Genomic DNA, 14651 nt, shown 5'->3' with positions numbered 1-14651 from the left:
TTGGAACATTTGAGAGATAATGCATGTAGAAATGGGCAAATGGGTTCATCCTCCTTCACAGCTACTTTGTATCTCTTAGCACTTATAGCGAGGCAATTTCTGTCACATAAAAACTTCATGGTATGTCCTTCTCCACCTTGTTCACTAGATTGGTATGTGGAGTCTACTATTTCCCCAGCATTCAAAATGGTATAAATATAAGTATGTATGTATTATTCTTTGCTTTTTTTCAGACAGTGTCTCCCGATGTAATCCAGGCAGGCCTTGCTGGCAGTACAGCCAAGGCCAGTGAACTTCTCAGCAGCATGGGGAGCAATGGTGTATATGGTTGAAAGTGGAGATAAATTGTTATGATAATGTAGGTGAAGAAATACTGAAAGAATATTGAATTAGAAATTAGAGAAATAGTAACAGGAAGGAGAGATGGTAGCCTTTAGAGGTGAAATTGACAGGACTTGTAAATTGACTGTGTGTGCCTGCATGTGTGTGCATGCGCATGTGTTTGAATTACTAGGGATTAAACCCAGAGCCTTTGCATTGAACTACACCCTTAGCACTTTTTAAAATTTTTTGAGACAGGATCTCTCTGAGTTACTGACTTACCCAGGCTGGGCTTGAATATGTGACCCTCCTGCACAGTCTCCCAGAGTGCTGGAATAACAATGTGTACTACCTCGCCTGGCCTTTAGCTGGTTTTTGATGGTGAGGGAGAAGCAGCAGCTGATTTCTAGCTTTGAGGATGCCTAAAAGCAAGGTAGGAATTCAGAAAGAGCATGCTGAAGGCTCTTGATGTGTGCTGTATCCTTGAGAAGGGTTCATGGAGACTCTGGTCAGCAGTTTCTCTAGGTGGATATGTGTCGATGTCCGCTCCCGGCCGGCAGGAAGGACACATGACAAAGTCTGGTAGTGGACAACCTTTTCTTTTTATTTTCCTTCTCCGTACAGCCTGCCCTGGGTTCTCCCAGCTGAAGCCTCCTCTGGTCCGCTCCCCGCGGCTCCTTTTGTGCTTCAGTCTGCCCCAAAGCCTCTACCGGTCCGCTCTCCGCGGCTCCTTTTGGGCTTTTACTTCTGGGCTTCTACCTGGCTTCTTCTTCCGCCCAGGGGTGGCACCGGTATATATACGGGTACAGTGTCCAATCATGTTAAAGTAAGCAAGGCAAGCTGATTGGCTAACATCATCAGTTGCCAGGCAGACTATATTGTTGAGCGGGTTGTTTACGCGGTAAGCAGGAAACTAACATATTCGATGGGAGGGGTAACCTACCTCAGGCTTTGCTCTTTACCACAGGCCGCACGTCCGCCGCGCAAGGCGAGCTATCACAGACGCGGCTCCCAACATCTCCCCCTATTTTATTTTTTATGAATGTGCGCATCGTAGCCCTTCCTGGACTGGGTGCAGAGGCTTATGCCCTATGTGTAGGTCCACCGTAGGTCCTTGGCTTAGACCCTGGTTGGCCATGCCATGGTCTGCCAAGGCCCTGAGGCCCTCGTCCTTTTTCTAGGGCCAGGCACAAACTGGACGGAACCTGGATGCACACAAGCTTGCACTCATTTCCTCTCCGTAAAGAAATCCCCTCGGAGAGAAATTTAGACCTGGGCAGCATCTAACAGTCCAGCGGCTTACGTGCAGGATGGGGTAGGGCCTGGCTTAGGTCGAGTCGTGCTGGGGAGGCACGCTCTTACCCGTCATTGACTCACCTACCCTGCTGTGTATTGTCACCTTATGGAGGAGAATGAGGGATGCCCGCCATATCTAGACTCGGTCGTGGGCCAATTGAGCAAGCCATGCATATGCCTGAGGATCTTCTTGTCCATTTCGGGCTACCGCTATTTCTATTCATCTTATTGGTTGGTCTGTGATGGATCTCCAGTAGGGCAGGTCTGATCTTCAGTCGAGGGCTTTGTTGCCCGTGTCAGTCTCTCCGGTATCCACAGTGGTTCTCGTCCCGGTTCCTGTGGGAAAACACAAACCGCGCCTCGGTTCCAGCTGACCACTGGATCCGGGCCCATCCATTGTCCTGTCAGGACATCTTTCCACTTCACCCACCCTTTATGGTTGGGGGAAGGGTTGCAGTGCTCCACAGCTGGGGAGCGATTATCATTATTTAAATTTAAAAAATTGTGTGTGAATAGTACCATGGATAATCGTGCCTTTGGGGCCAGGCCTTGGCCTACTCCCCCTTTTTGTTTTTGTAAAATTTCTTTGAGGCTTCTATGAGCCCTCTCAATGATTCCTTGACCTTGGGGATTGTATGGGATACCATGTTTTAATTGAACCTCCATCATTTTGCAGAACTCATTGAAGGCTTTGCCTATATAGGCTGGTCCATTATCAGTTTTTAATATTTTTGGTTTGCCCCATGCGGCCCAAGCTGCCAGGCAATGATTGATCACATTAGACACTTTTTCACCTGTTTCTGCTGTTGCGAATATGACGTGAGAACAGGTGTCTGTGGAAACATGAACATATTTAAGAGTCCCAAACTCCTGTATATGTGTGATGTTCATCTGCCAAACATCACCAGGGATCAAACCTCGAGGGTTTACTCCCATCGGTATGGCAGGTTTGTATGTGGCACAGGAGTCACATAGTCGCACGATATCTCGTGCATCTGCTCTAGAAACATGGAAATGGTTTGCTAGTGTCCTGGCATTAACATGAAATTTATCATGGAAGGCACGGGCTCGCTCGATTGGTGTTAGTAAGGTAAAAATCCATAACGGGCGAGTGGCAGTGTCAGCAGCCGCATTCCCCTGTGCCATGGGCCCCGGCAGGGATGTATGTGCTCTTATGTGGGTGGTGAAGACCTTATGGTGTCTGTTCTGAAGCAATGTCTGGATAGACAGGAACAGTCCAGCCACTGTGGAAGTGGATCTAATTAAACTGGCAGTCTCAAGCACTTGCATAGCATTGACCACATACCTAGAATCGGAGACAATGTTAATGGCTTCTGAGAACCGTTCAAGAATCATTTTAACGATCTGCAGTTCTACCACCTGAGGCTGATCTGGTTTAAAATGTTGGACAGCTCTATCATGCGCTTCAAGGGCCAATGAAGCGACTGCCTCCGGGTAATGCTCTATGACTTTTGCAGGTGAGACCTTAGGGTGTATCCACAGTAGTGGTCCTTTCTGCCAAATCACCGCTGTAGGCTGTAGACTAGTCTGTAGCAAACAGACATCAAAGGGTCGCCCTGGTTCAATTCTGTGTAAGGTAGCCCCACCTAAGGCTTTTTCCACTCTCTGTAAGGCAGCTCTTGCCTCAGGAGTGAGCCTCCTGTGGGAGGCTATATCTGGGTCTCCCTTCAGAAGGTCGAACAGGGGTTTGAGATCTGAATTTGGTATATGTAAATATGGCCTAATCCAATTAATGTCTCCCAATAGCTTTTGCATGTCATTTAGAGTCCTAACGCCATCCGTCCTAATGGTGATCTTCTGTATAAGTCTGGAGGCGACACTGAGGTCCACACCTGCTGACCCAGGGGTGGCCCTTGTTGAAGGCTGCCACCCTGAGCTGTCCTGTCTCTGGGGCGGGGGCCCGCCTGTGAAGGGGGCCCCCTCTGGCCGTTTTTTGGCTCTCTAGCATCTTGTCCACAAATACGGTTGCCCTGAGCATCAAAGACCGACCTACACTCCTCAGCTTTGTGTGATCCCTTTTTGCATCGCCCACAAACATATGGTTCTTCATTCCTAGGGCGAGGCCTAGCATCTGCATTGTTTGGGCAATGACGTTTAATGTGTCCTGGCTCCCCGCAGGCAAAACACCCTTTAGCCTTACATTCCCCTTCTAACCCGCGAGGTCCCCTCTGCTGTACAGCCGCGGCCAGGAGAGCAGCCACTCCCGAGTTGGAGAGCGGCCCCCCTATCTCTCTGCATATCCTAATCCAGGCGTTGAGGTCCTTGTTCTTATGAGGAGCTATCGCTGCCTTGCACTCCTTTGTACATTGCTCAAAAATCAGCTGTCTTACCAGCGGTTGAGCCACTCCCGGATCAGGAAATATCTTATCGGCAGCATCTTGCATTCGGGCCACAAAGTCAACAAATGGCTCTGTGGTACCCTGAATTATTTTTGAAAGACACAAGGAGGCAGTTCCGGCACCACTTACCTGTTTCCAGGCGCGGAGCCCTATGGCATTGATTTGTTCATAGACAGCGCCGGGGAACTGGGTCTGGTCATCAGCGTGCCGACCTTCTCCCATAAGCATCTCCTTGTTCCACCCCCGGTTTCCCCGATTGGCGTTTCTCTCAGCCTGCTCTGCAGAGAACTCTGCGTACCAGGCTCGCCAATCCAGGTAACTGCCCGAGTGCAGACACGCCTTTGCCAGCTGAATCCAGTCCGCGGGGGTGAGGGGCCCAGAAGACAGATTCTCCAGCATGGCAATGGTGTAAGGCGCAGTCGGCCCAAAGGTTGTAACTGCATTTTTAAGTTCTCTAATCTGCTTTATCTCAAAAGGCTCCCATACATTGCGTCCCTGGCCCATAGCTACTTGTACAGGAAATATCCCGTAGGGGCCACTATCTATCCCAGGTGGATGTACCTCATGAGACAAGCGTCCCCCCTGCCAAAGCCGCCTGTAAAAATACCGACCCGCCGGCGGCGGAGCATAAGACGGCGGCCGTGATTGGGCGGAAAATGGGGGCCCGTGCATCACTTCCTGTTCTGGCGAAAGGGGAGAGAGCTCCCAGGCGGCCGCCTCGTGGCGAGGAATCGCCTCCGGAAACGGCCCCCAAGGTGGGGCGGAAGGCTTCGCCTCCCTCTCGCGCCGGGGAGCGCTCAGGAGCTCTCTACTCCTCCGCAGACCAGGTTGAGCAGAGCGCAATTCGCGGGGCAACGCTGGAAAAGAACCCTGCAACTCCTTATTGAGCGATTTAGGCTCCTGACAGCTGGTCTCTTTGGCCTCCTTGCCATTCAACTTTCCCTCGTCCTCGGAGTCAGACGACTCCGAGGCTAGAGCCCCGTCCTCCTCCTTAGCATCCTTGTTCCCCTTGACGGACCCCTCTCGGGAGCTCCCTGACTGGGCCTGCTCAGATACCCTGCGTACTTTTGTAAGCTCTTGAGAGCTTTCTCCACAACCACCCTCGCTCTTAGTGTTGCTACCTAACATGTTTCCCATCTTTTAATATGTTACTCACCGCGTGAGGCCCAAGGAATCCGCCACTTACGCGTGAGCCTGAGGGGAGTCTAAAAGCCCTGTAGGTGCGCGCCACCCAGAGCCCAGGCTTATCCCCAACTCACCTGTCTCGCAGCTCTGTACTGGAGCGTTGTCCACTTCCACGTCTCGGGGGTGATCAGTCCCCGGGCGGGCCTCCAAATGTCGATGTCCGCTCCCGGCCGGCAGGAAGGACACACGACAAAGTCTGGTAGTGGACAACCTTTTCTTTTTATTTTCCTTCTCCGTACAGCCTGCCCTGGGTTCTCCCAGCTGAAGCCTCCTCTGGTCCGCTCCCCGCGGCTCCTTTTGTGCTTCAGTCTGCCCCAAAGCCTCTACCGGTCCGCTCTCCGCGGCTCCTTTTGGGCTTTTACTTCTGGGCTTCTACCTGGCTTCTTCTTCCGCCCAGGGGTGGCACCGGTATATATACGGGTACAGTGTCCAATCATGTTAAAGTAAGCAAGGCAAGCTGATTGGCTAACATCATCAGTTGCCAGGCAGACTATATTGTTGAGCGGGTTGTTTACGCGGTAAGCAGGAAACTAACATATTCGATGGGAGGGGTAACCTACCTCAGGCTTTGCTCTTTACCACAGGCCGCACGTCCGCCGCGCAAGGCGAGCTATCACAGACGCGGCTCCCAACAGATAAGGACAACATATGGTGAGTTTAGGAGAAAGCTGAAGTGACAGTTGGGATTAAACAGCATATTTATTAAAGCTACATAGGCCTGTGGCTCGCTAAGGAGGGAATGAAGTTGGTGGAAGAAAATCTACAAGTGAGATGAAGCAGAAAAATACAGTTAGCAAGCAGGAGCCTGGAACACAGATGGTTTACAGGATCAGTCCTGCTTTTGCTTGTGGTTCTCAGCATTGTGTCAGTGTTGTACAGGTCTAGAAAAGTATTGCCTTTTAGACTTCAGATGCTCTCTCCTAAAGCCCAGGGTGCAGTGGGTGCGGTGAGGGAGTGGTGTGTGTGGCTTGCATAGATGTGAACTCTGGAGTGTGAGCTGGATCCTAATCTGTAGGTAAATTACTCAGCTGCTTAGAGTTTGGTTTCTTATGAGAAATACAGATGGGATACCCTTGCTGCTTTCTGCTGCTGCTTTTTTGTGTGTGTGTGCTGGGGATCGAACTTACGACCTCGCACTTGCCAGGCAGGCGCTTACACCACTGAGCTAAAATCCCTGGCCCGGATACCCTTGCTTCTGATGGTATTGTTGTGGTTGGGAGACCCTCTAGTGGAGGGTCCAGTACCTGCTGTGCATTGTGTGGTTGGTGGTGGCTGGAGAGGCCTCCACATGTTAGCTCTTTAAAGCCCATGTTGGTGCCAGGACGTTCCAGACTTCGGGTGTGTCACTGAAGAAGATGATAAATGTGGATTATCATTTTGCACTTTAGCACACCCACCGAGGCCAGCTAGATTTATTGCATTCTTCTTTGCTACTTAAGAGTTGTGTAAATACTTCTTAATGAGGAAGCAGGTTTTGCATGGCCAGTCCTGGGGACTGGAAGGTTTTCTATGTACAGGGAAGTTAGGAATGGGATGTGAACTCCATGTGCAGGAGGCTCACTAGCTTCCCTGCCCTCAGCTTGTATACCCACTTCCAAGGCTGCAGGCCTCCCTTCACGATGTGACAGGAAGTAGAAGAGTGCCGGCAGAGCCAGTTAGCAAGATTGCTAGAGAGGGTTTGTGGAAGATTACACCTAAGGACAAGCAAGCTTCCTTTGTTGGTCTCAAGGAAACAGTTTGCTTCATTTGGTGATGTTCTTTGGTTGCAGTGGTCGGGCACCACGGTGCATTAGTGAGACTGGAGAAGTGGTGATTGAAGGTAGGGGACACATCTAACAGGGCTGGGAGAGCCTGCCAATGGGACTCTTGTTTAGATGCATCTACCCAACAGGTGTTTATTAAACATTGTTCTCAGCCGAGGAAAAACCCACCCAGTATTGACTGACTTGAGTGACTAGAAATTCACTTTTGCTGCATATCAGATATAGAATCCTGCCTTCCTCCATTTGCCTTTGTCCTATCTCAGATATTACAAATTTATTGAGTTATTGCTGTGAGCTTGCAGTCTAAATGAAAAGAGCAGTTCACATTTAGGAACAAGAATGTATAGAATATTATGTCAAATATGGAAGAATCAGACTTTTAGATCTAAAATTGTTAGAATACTGTTTTGGGCCAGAGACATGGCTGAGTGCCTGCCCAGCAAGTACAAAGTCCTTTCCCAGTACCAAAAAAGGTCAATTCCCAGTACCCCCCCCAAAAAAAAAAAACCTGCACACACAAAACAAACAAACAAAAACTTTTTTCTTAATAATTAAGAACAACAATTTTAGAAAATTTAATAGTATCATACAAGTACTAACTAGACGTACCAGATTCTATTTTTTTTTTTTTTTGTCTTTTTCCTTTTTATCGGTACCGGGGATCGAGCTCATGACTGCCTGCTTGCAAGGCAGGCGCTTATGCCACTGAGCTAAATCCGCAGCCCCCCAGATTCTATTTTTATACTCTCATGATTTAAGAAACTTGGGCTGGGGATTCAGCTCAGTGGCATAAGTGCCTGCCTAGCAAGCTCGAGGTTGTGAGTTCAATCCCCAGGACACCCCCCCCCCAAAAAAAAAAATTTAAGAAATTTACAGTTCTCTAAATTGTGCAATATAAAATCTTCAAAGGAAAGTGTTTACTATTCTACATGGATTTTAGGGTTTTGTGTCATTTTGTGTTGTGTTTTGAGACAGTCTCACTTTGTGTGTGGGCTGCCCTTGAACTCACTGTGTGGCCCAGGCTGACCTTGAACTCCTTTTGCCTCAGGTATCCCCCCCCCCCCCCAGCCTGTTGAGTGCTGGAATTACAGGCAAGCTCCACTACACCCAGCTTGCCTCAGCCTCTTGAGTACTGGTTACTTGTCAAGTTTTGAAAAAGCTACTGTAGCAGGTTACCGTGGGAAGTGGTGCTGTTACAACCCTGTTAAATTTCCCAGTTCCCTCTATTCAATTTCTTTTGACAGTGTTTTGTTCAACTCTTAACACTTACTTTGTTGGTGTGTGTGTGTGTGTTTGCATCTAATTAAACTTCAGTTTGTACATTTGTGTGAATTTATGACTGCAGGAAACACTTATCTTAGAATGAGAAGAATAAGATAGGCACATTTCAGTATTTTATGTATGTATGCATGCATGTGTGTATGAATGACGGACTGGCCTTAAACTCTTGGTGATGCTATGCTGCTGCCTCAGGCTCACAAGTACTCAGATAACAGGTGTTTGTCACCACACCCCGCCTAAAATACGTATTTTCAGCTACAGAAAAAATCAATGCTTTCTTCAGCTTAATTATGTGTGGTTCAGTTTATTGCTAAATGTTTTATTCTTTTAGATGCTGTTAAGAATTGTTTTCTTAATTTACATTTCACATTGTTCATTGTAGTTATGACACTGACTGGATTTTACACACTGATCTTGTATATGTAACTTGAACTCATTTATGAGCTGTAATAGTTTTTATTTATTTATTGTGATACCGGGGATCGAACTCACAACCTTGCACTTGCCAGGCAGGTGCTTATACCGCTGAGCTAAATCCCCAGCCTGTTTGTTTGTTTTAGATTTGCATTCCTTTCTGTGCTTTAGATGTACATTCCTTTCTGTGAGTTTTTAGCTAGGCACTTCAGTGCAAGCTTTTAGTTTTATCTCATTGATGGTAGTTTTTGGTTTCCTTTGGGTTTTCTCTGCTAGCTTGGGGCATTGCTCTTTTGAACTCTTGCTACATGATGAACTCATTTTGAGGAGGATCCAGGGAGGAAATGTGGAGTTCTTGCAAGGAATTCTGTGAATGAGGCTTGTAGCATGAGAAGAATATTTTCATTGAGCTGTGTCTGATTCTGTGCCTACTTCTTAACAAAAGACAGACTGGTACCCAGTGTCCTGCAGTCTATTTCACTTGGATTGTTCATTTTGTAGAGATAAAACAGATGGGCGTTGAGAATTTGAGAATAAATAAGCGTTGTTTTGGAGGAGCTTCATCCTGGGGAGACAAAATGGCCGCAAAGCTGAATGCTAATTTCTTGGATATTTCCAGTGCCTATTACCCTGATCCTAAAATGGTGAGATTGATTGTGAACTCCAAAGACATAGTACATGTTTTCTTTGGAGTTTTGTGAATATTGTCTTAGTCTGTTTTCTGTTACCATACCAGAATACCTGAGATTCTGTAATTTACAAAGTAAACATAGTCACCATATTTTGGCTCATAGTTTTGGAAGTCCAAGAACACAGTATCAGTACCAGTGTGGCTTCTGGTGAGGGCTCAGGCTGCTCCTGGATGGTGAAGAGGAAGTTCATGTTAGTGCGTGGACTGGGCTTTTGTAAAGTGATGATGACTGCTTATGAGGGCTCCAGTACCTCCAGCAGTCCCCATACTCCCCCAGCAATGACAACAGCTGAGTTCATAGCAGGAAGCCAGTGTGACAGGCGTCTCCTGGAGACTGAACAGCACACTCCTTCCCCTTCAGAGCCAGGAAGCAATCCTCAGAGCAAGGATCAGAGCTCCCCCAAAGCAAACCCCAGACATTTTCAGCGACAAGGTCCCAGGCTCCTCTAATAACAGCCACGTTCATATTAGGGAGCCAGCATGGCAAGCTTCTCCACGAGAACCAACGGCAAAACCACCACCATTTAGGAGAGCCCACAGTGCTGCTCCTCCTCTCCAGGTCTATCCTTTCTGTTCTGGCAACAGTCCTCAGATGGGCCATCCACTGTCAGCACCACCCTAATTCAGTTCAGCTGGCATTTAAGTTGACCACTAGTTTTTAACCCACAAAGAGCATCCTTACTCTCCTGTCTTGTTTTCTACCTATAGCCATTTCTAGTTACTAAGTTGTCTTTATTCATGTAAGCTTGTCTTTCTCATTCTAAAACAAAGGAAACAGTAACAGGTAATAAGTATCTCATTCCTCTCCCCACTAAAAACCAAAGAAACATAAATATAACCATATGCAAGAAAGACAAGGGGGGCAAGCTCAGGCAGAGGACCTCCAGAGCACAGGTAGCTGCCCACCCTGAGGTACCTGAAGTGCGATGGTCTGTAGCCAGCCTTCTTGGGGCCTTCAATCTGTGAACCTCACAAGAAAGTGAGACAGGCTAGAGCTGTGGTCTTCAAGCGGCACCTCATGTGCATTCTAGAGGTTAATTCAAGGTATACCATGAGTGTGCACACCTTTTGTTTTTTGGTCTTTTTGAGACAGGGTCTCACTATGCAGTTTGGGCTGGCCTTGAGCTCACTTTGTAGCCCAGGCTGGTCTTGAACTCACAAGGATCCTTCTCCTGCAGCCTCCTGTGTACTGGCATTACAGGCACACACACCTTGCCCGGTACTGCATGTGTACACTTGACACCCGTCATTTCTAGAGATGGCGATGGCCTGTGGGATCTGCAGCCAGCTGGATTTGAGTACTAGCTCCAACCATTTCGTGTGTGACTGACTGAGTGTCAAACTGCTAAGGCCTTTTTCTGATCTGTCAAGATGGGGATAATCCTGAAACATTGTGGGGTTACTGTGAGGATTAATTAAATGAGTTAATACTAGACAAAACCAGCTGGAATTGGTGGTGTGTGCCTGTAATCCCAGCACTTGTGATGCTGAAGCAAGAAGATCTCAGTGACGTTGAGGCCAGCCTGTGACGATGCATAGTCAGTTCAAGTCCAGCCTGAATCACTTGTTGGAACTCTGTCTTTAAGAAAAAAAGGGTTGGGGGCTGGGGATTTAGCTCAGCAGCATAAGCACCTGCCTTGCAAGCAGGCGGTCATGAGCTCGATCCCTGGTACCGATAAAAATGAAAAAGACAAAAAAAAAAAAAAAAAAAAAAAAAGAAAGAAAAAATCTGGCAAAAATCATAGAATCATCTCTCTTGCCTTCTTTTTTTTGGTAAGAGACAATTCAAGGGAGTTTGTATACATAGTCCATTCACTTTCTCCTCCTGGTTGTATTTTGCAAAACTATACTGTATGATAACTCAGATACTGGTGATGCTGAAATTTGTTAGCTTTGTTCAGATTGTCTCAGGTTTCCTTACACTCAGATCTGTGAGGAAGAGGATTTGCTTCTGTGGCATTTGTCACCACAGTGGGTGGGGAGATCTGCTGCCTTCTAGCACACTTATTTCCCTCTGACCATCTTTTCTTGGGAACCACTAATGTGTTCTGCATTCTAAAATTTTGCTATTGTAGGAGTCATAAGTGTGGAATTGTAGAAATGTAACTGTTTGGGATTGACTTGAGTCCCTGTATCGGCTGCCTGTATCTCTACCTCCATCTTTGCTGGTGCTGAGCAGTGTTCCATGGTGTGGTTACACCATTTAGTTTAAGCCTTACCCCTCGAGGGACACCTGGGGTGACCCACCTGCCTTAAACATACTAGAGAAGGTGATTGGATCCCTTTCGACCTATAGGAATGGCAGTCTTGAGTGGTCCAGCTTGTTGGGTCAGACACTGAGTGCGTGGCTGCTCTGAGTGGTGGTGTTTGTCCTGGGGTACGGGCATCATTTTGTGTTGCTGGGTGGACTCTGATACACATTTCCTAAGCCCTGTATGGACATGTACAATAGGAAATAGTGACGTAGATCTTTCGTACATGAGAAAGAAACCAAGAGATGAAGAGAGGGATGGAGGAGGAGAGGGGAAAGTAAAAAGTAAGATGGGTCTATTACGTGTTCCAGCTGGCCACCACGAATGCCATCATTATACTGTACTTAGAAAACTTTTTAGAAAATGAAAAAATAATGTTTTCCAGGAGAATCATAGTGCCACACTGGCCTTCTAAAGTCCTATAGTTTTCTGTTGCTGCTCTGGTTTGTTGGGAAGAGACAAGGAGAAACTCAGTGCTGAGGCTGTTTAGGTTTGATTGCCACCCGGAACCCAGGGTTTCATGGTTGTGCCAGCTTGCTCGGCCAGTGAATATATAGTGCTCCTCTGTACCAGCCTTCCATAGTCAGTCTTGGGCTTTAATAAGATCCTTGATCAGCCCAATTCATATTAAAATTGTGGTTCTACAAAAGGTTGTCATAGAAAAGTAGCTTTCTGGCTGACAGTGTGTTTGCACACCTGGAACTGAGGCCTGTCTTTGCTAATTTGGGTTCCTGTGCATTTGGGAGACTGGAAAGGTAGTGTGGAGGAGGAAGAGTTAGCACCTTGAGCAATGTCCAGTACTTTAAAATCTGCGGAGAAATGTGTTGATCTGAAAGAAATGTGTATGGGCCAATGGAAGAGATTCTGGTTTCTTTAGTAAGTTAAATCATGTGAACAAAAAGAATTCATCATTTCTTTCTATCTGTCGGTCTCTGTCTCTGTTTCTTTCTTGACAGTTTCACTGTGCAGTTCAGGTTGGCCTTAACTGACTCACTTTGTAGTGCAGGCTGGTCTCAAGCTCATAGCAGTCCTTGTGCCTCAGCCTCAAGAGTGGTGGGATTACAGGTCTGTAACCACACACCTGCTAGAATTGACCATTTTAACAGCCAGGGTGTGGTAGCACACACCTGTAATCCCAGCACTCCAGAAGCGGAGACAAGAGAATTGCCACAAATTTGAGGCCTGTCTAGGCTACATAGAAAGAGACCTTGTCTTTTAAAAATAAAACAAAAGAGACTTGCTGATCTTACATTGATCACCTTTAATTAGTAAAAATGGTCAAGAGTCAGATAGTGGTAAATGTACTTTGATGAACAATAACTTAAAACTTGGGGTTCTAGTAGGAGAGAAAAAGGAAACTCCTTGTGTGAAAACATTATTATTCCTGGCGTTTTACCCTTTCTACCTCAATAATAATTGAGTTTACCTAGGCTCTGCATAAATTTTGTGCAGATGGTTGGTATTGTACTGCTCCACTTTCTGTAAGGGACCGAAGCACCCCAGATTTTGGTATCTGCAGAGATCTGGAACCAGTCTTCCTGTGGATATGGAGGAACAGTTCTGAGTCTGTTCCTTTGAGTCCTGTTTTTTGGTCCATGGTTGTGGTGTTTGAGCAGTGTCATGTGTTCATATATTGTTTGGAGTGCAGAGGAGTAAGAGGCTTGCCTGCAGGCTCCCCCCTGGCCCCTAGATCTGCTCTGTGAGCAGCCAGGCTCAGCTGAGCTCCTCCTGGCATTTGTGCATGCTTGCTGTGCACTCTACCCTCTGTCTGCATTTTCACCCCACTTCTGAGAGTTGCAGCCATGCATCGTCTCCAAGATCATCTTTTTTCTTCAAAGTTTTGTTGGGAAGAAAACAAACTCGTGGTGGGATGCTGGTAACATGAAGTATATTTATATTGGATCTGCATGACGGTCTTGTGTCTTGGGAATGGATCCCTAGACAATGTGGAAGGGATGGCCTCCATGGGGCATGGGATAGGCAGGAACCTCAAGTGTAGCCTGAGTGGATGGGGCAAGTGCTCAGGTGGGAGGTGGTATGGAAGGTGGGGGAGATATGGGAGGCCATGAGGTGTAGAGGGTGCAACACATGGAACCTTGACAAAGTTTTCTGTGATCCCATTTGAGTCATGGATGGAAAGTGGGAGGCCCCATCTCTAGAGGACAGGCAAGCGCAAGTCATCTGACTGCTGAGGCATGTCTTCTCACCGGCCTGTGGGCCTGGTGTTCCAGGGTAGAGAGTTGAGAACAGATACATGCAACTAGCTCAAGTGCATCTTTGCAGCTTTGTGTAGTCCCACTGTGGCTGGCTGTGGAGAGAGCTGCAGCTGAGATCGGCTCTGATGGTCTGGCTTTACTCTTGTTTCAGAACACACGGCCCTGCTGGACTTGACACAGTGCTCAGCCCTGCTGACTTCCGCCATGGAATCGGTGAGTGCTGTGTTACATTCTCTCCCCAGGCGGTGGTATGACCTAGGCTCCTGACCTGAGCAGCAGGACAGTTCAGCACCTCCAGGTTGAGTTCTTGGGCTTTGTGGAGTTTCAGTCAGTGTTTGACTTTGGCCTGGCTTTCACTTAGGATTGCTCGGAGGGGCAGTAGTACAAGCTCCCTGGGGATTCGTAAGTACTAACAGGTTTCACTGTGGCAAGGAATTCAACTGAAAAATGAAATGGATCTTTAGCTTCACCTGGAAAAGAAACTTCTTTTCAGGTTTCCCCACCCCAGATTGTCTGGAGACAGTAGTTACTGTTTTTGGTGCTCTGTGCATGTTGTAGTAACTTTCCTTGAGGAGCAGCTTCGGGAAGGAAGCAGCAGGGCGTCTGGGGGCCCTGGTTTGGCTATCCTGCACTGCCTGGAGGGCCCACTGGGGCAGGGTTGTTGCTACTCAGACTGTTCCTAGAAGCTGGAGGCCAGGGGCGTGGTCTAGGGAAGGAAGGGGATCTTTGATGGCTTGCCCCATTCCAGACCTCCCCCCATGCACCTGGTAAGTTGTGTGAGAGGGAGGGCATCTGTTTCCATAGAGGCTCCAGTGGCTTGAGTCTCACCGAGGATGAAGTCCTCCCTTGGGGTATGCATTGCTTTAGTGTTT

At 47.5% G+C, this 14651-nt stretch overlaps 1 protein-coding gene across 6 annotated transcripts in view; it reads left to right on the top strand.

Moving 5' to 3' along the window:
- Window positions 1-14651, top strand: part of Ankrd11 (ankyrin repeat domain containing 11) — a 166089-nt gene that overhangs the window by 47827 nt on the left and 103611 nt on the right. For 4 of the 6 annotated variants that reach the window (XM_063247821.1, XM_063247816.1, XM_063247817.1 and 1 more), the window contains exon 2: window positions 13931-13992. The exons of the other annotated variants lie outside the window; for them this stretch is intronic. The gene's annotated coding sequence lies outside the window, so the exon portion shown is untranslated. The remainder of the gene's footprint in view (window positions 1-13930; window positions 13993-14651) is intronic. 6 annotated transcript variants of the gene reach the window in all.

Source organism: Cavia porcellus, unplaced genomic scaffold (assembly GCF_034190915.1).
Source record: "Cavia porcellus strain 051 isolate PalLab524CR breed Dunkin Hartley unplaced genomic scaffold, mCavPor4.1 scaffold_4, whole genome shotgun sequence".
Taxonomy (NCBI): Eukaryota; Metazoa; Chordata; class Mammalia; order Rodentia; family Caviidae; genus Cavia; species Cavia porcellus.
The sequence above is the reverse complement of the archived record's forward strand: the minus strand, read 5'-3'. Positions and strand labels throughout refer to the sequence as shown.